The following is a 3817-nucleotide window of genomic DNA, read 5'->3' as shown; positions in this document are numbered from 1 at the left end:
GAAAGGATCCTCAGGTCTCTGCTAAATCCAGAGAGATAACCTAGCTCTTCACAGGTTGCCTGCCTCAGGGTCATGACGTAAGAGGAAACATGAAAAGCAAAGATTTGAAGTCCCACCATTATCCTTCCCTCTGCATCTCCAGAACCATCCAGGAGTCACCTTGGCACAGGATGACTCCTGTGGCCTTTTAAAGACTGGATTGTGATGCCACTTCCAAATGTGCAAACGGTCTAGAGAGAAGCCCCCTTGAGGAGCATGGGGTGAAAACGTCACCACACTCCCACTCTTCAAGGCCTGGAAGAGGACCAGCAGGTAGAATTGTAGAGCACCGAGCAGTGTCCTTGGGGAGAAACAAGACATCCACCATCTCACTGGCTTTGCATTTTGGAGAGTCTAAGATGAGACAAAGGGTGCCTGAGAAATGAGATCAGTTGAATAGTCAGTTCTCCAAAATATCAACAATTTAATTAAACAACAGGGTTGATCTTGGCACTCTCAAGGAGCTCTTTTTAATTAAACTTTGTATTTCTTCGCGCTGCTCTGCGGTGGCATTCCAGGGTAGCATTTGGCTTTGAATGAGCCGTCATTTGGTCCACTCATGATGGTTAGGAAATGCCCCACTGCTGAGTTAACAGAATTCTTTTTTTTTTTTTGAAGACAGCAATATTACTATTTATTGACACTTAGAAGCATTATCCTATTATGAGGAATAATGTAATAACACCTCATTCTTATTATGTTTTATAATCATTAAGTACCTATGAACACATATAATAAAAATACAGATACTGCATGGTGACTAAGTAATTTGGGAATAAGCCCAGAGACTAAGTCACAGCACGCATAAACTGTTTATGTCTTAACTGCTCACTTATACCTGAACAAGTTTTCATTAAGCATACTAATCATTTCCAAGTGATGTAATAAAAAGTCTGGTTGCCGTATTTTATTATTTTTCTTAATTACATTTGGGAGAAAGATGCTAGCTGCTTCACCTATTTTTATACTCATATATTCTGGATCATATTATACAAATACATACATAGAAACTTAAATGATCATAAATTTCCCATGAGGAGATTTATTTAGTCTGTGTCACTTGTGTGTATTTGCAAAACATTTTAACACTGCAAACATTAGAGGTTTCAAGATTGGGCACAGGAAAAAGTTTTACTCTACGACGATGATGCTGGTGTGCACTTCTCCACAAGGCCTCTCAGTGACATCAAACAATGGGAGGTAGGAGTTTATCAATGAACTGCCTGATATCCATCACTTCCTGTTCACATGAACTGTGCATCATGCCTCCATAGGTTTTGAAGGTTACATTGGCTGGATTTACCGATGTTTTTAGCCTTTTCAGCAGTAAGAGAACCGAACATTAGGGGAACTAAAGGACCCAACTCTCCATGGCACTGAAGAACAGAAATGTCTCTATTCACACCACTGATAGGATCCTGTGGAAAGGAGGCCCGCAGGGGCAGCCAGCAGCTGAGAGCGGTGACGCCGGCCAGCTTCTGCTGTGTGGTCAGTGCTGTGAACAGAAATAAAGCCCCTCCCTGAGAAAATCCTCCCAAAATCATTCTGTTAGAAGGAATGCCATTCTTCACCTCTTGCTCTATTGAAGTTTTTACACTTTCTGCTGCCTGTTTAATTCCAGTTTCATCTTCCTGGGAATCTAGTGAAAGCCCAATAATGTTAAACCAAGAAGGCACGGCCATGTTCACATTTAATGTTACAGGCATAACTGGTGCGTGCGGGCAGATGTATTTGATGTGGGCGCTTCTGATACCTGCAAAGGCTTCTGTCCATTCATGCCCCGTGTCTCCCAATCCATGAAGGAAAATTACCGCGTCGGTGGCCTTCCGGACGGCGGGCACAATGGCGGACAGCGGGGCCGACATGTTACTGCCGCACATACACCGGCTCTACCGACAGCGCGTCTCAAGCGGAAGGCGGAGCTGGCGCCAAGCCGCGGCCCAAGGGCGCACGCTCAGGCGCGTGCGCGCAACAGAATTCTTAAATGTGAGTATCCCTGACTCCTCATTTTCACCCATATTCAGAAACTTTCATTAGGGTTAATGAAACTTGCGTGTTATTTTATTTATTCTTTTCCGGGCTGTCTGCAAAATATCTGCCTCTACATAGAACTCAGATGTTGGCTAAGTTTCAGGTCACATTTCAGTCCTTTCATCTGTAAAATGGTGTCACAATTCTCTCTTAATGCAAAATTATTTTACATTTTGGGTGAGGACATGACAAAACAAAACAAAAAAGAAAGAAAAGCTCATGACAATGTGTGTGGCATGACCTCTAACGCATAGTAGCCAGAATTCATGAGAGCTGGGCTACTAATCGCCCTGCACGAGAGTGAAGATGCTGCCATTGTAGAAATTGCTTGTAAAATTGCTAAAGTATAAATTTTAAGGTTTAGAGTGGAGAGAATCCCATCTAGGGTAAAAAGGACATCAAATTATTATGTAGACATTATTCTCATAAACTACTCATCTTCTAACTGGGAGAGGGCTTTATACACATTGCAGAAAACTGATTGACAGGTGAGAAAGAGAGGATGCGATTAGGAAAGATGGGTGAATGGAAGTGGATAGTGTGGTAATTGCCTTCCTATAATACTGACTGTAATAATTTGACTATATGACCATTTTCTGCTCTGTAAAAACATACGTCACAAAAAACCCCTATTTCAGCCGAATTCTCTACACACGTATATATAATCCAAATGCCTCCGTCTAAACTCTTGGAAAAAAATGAGTCAGAACAGCATAGATTTCAAATTGGAAACAAAATACATCAAAGTAATTCAGATTATTAAAATCCAAGATCAGTCATGTTGGGGTTAAAAATATTACTTTAATCTTCCCAACAAATTTTGTTATAGGATGTTCTTTTAGAATGTGGCAAAACAAACTCCTAAAACCGATCACTAGAATTAAAAAAAAATAATTCGTGGGGCTTCCCTGGTGGCGCAGTAGTTAAGAATCCGCCTGCTAATGCAGGGGACGTGGGTTCGAGTCCTGGTCCGGGAAGATCCCACATGCCGCGGAGGAACTAAGCCCATGTGCTCTACAGCCTGCTCGCCACAACTAGAGAGAATCCCGCATGCCGCAACAAAGATCCGGCGTGCCGCAATTAAGACCTGATGCAGCCAAATAAATAAATAAATAAATATTTTTAAAAAATTAACAAGAAATTTTAAGTTGGGGAGGAACCAAGAGGGTTTTCAAAGCTGAGTTTCTTCTTTTTGAATACAACCACAAGACTCATGTCTTTTTCCTTCTCCATGTGAAAGTAGAGTAATTCTGGTTGCTCTGTGTTGCTGTCTTTGAGGCTTTGCTCCTAATGACTAGTCATAAGCAATTAAAATTTTTTTCTTTTTCTTTTTCTCCTATGGCCTCTCTAGAGCATGCTTTGCTTCAAAACTGACTAATGTCAAGATTATCTACATCGTTAATGAACACAAGTGGCTTGAAATGTTATACAGGGAAATCTATTCCTCTTAAGAGCTAGATCAGGAACATAGCAATGGAGAAGATAAACCTTTTCATAATAACAAATGAACAACCATGGGAGAAAAGAGCTGAGATCTCTTTATAGCACAAAACAAGAAACTAAACTATTAAAGGAAAAGAACTATTGTTAGTCCTATAACCTAAAATGTAAAGTGGCTCCTGAGCCTCACTTTCACTGTAATTTTCTAAACTTTTGGAAAATGGACTTTCTAAGCAGGGCATTCTGAATGTACACATATAATGGACTTTACTAGGTAGATGCAATTGATGTTATGATTACTCACCAA

The 3817-nt window shown here is 40.7% G+C and overlaps 1 pseudogene across 1 annotated transcript; it reads right to left on the bottom strand.

Annotated features, from left to right (window-relative positions):
- Positions 1-1225: 1225 nt before the first annotated feature.
- On the bottom strand, positions 1226-1919 carry LOC309835907 (acyl-protein thioesterase 1-like; annotated as a pseudogene). Its single transcript has one exon. The product of its transcript is annotated as an acyl-protein thioesterase 1-like (transcript).
- Between the last annotated feature and the right edge of the window lie 1898 nt (positions 1920-3817).

This window comes from Grampus griseus (genome assembly GCF_964374135.1).
Source record: "Grampus griseus genome assembly, chromosome: 18".
In the NCBI taxonomy this organism is placed as follows: domain Eukaryota; kingdom Metazoa; phylum Chordata; class Mammalia; order Artiodactyla; family Delphinidae; genus Grampus; species Grampus griseus.
Note: the sequence above shows the minus strand (reverse complement) of the source record. Positions and strands in the feature narration are given on the sequence as shown.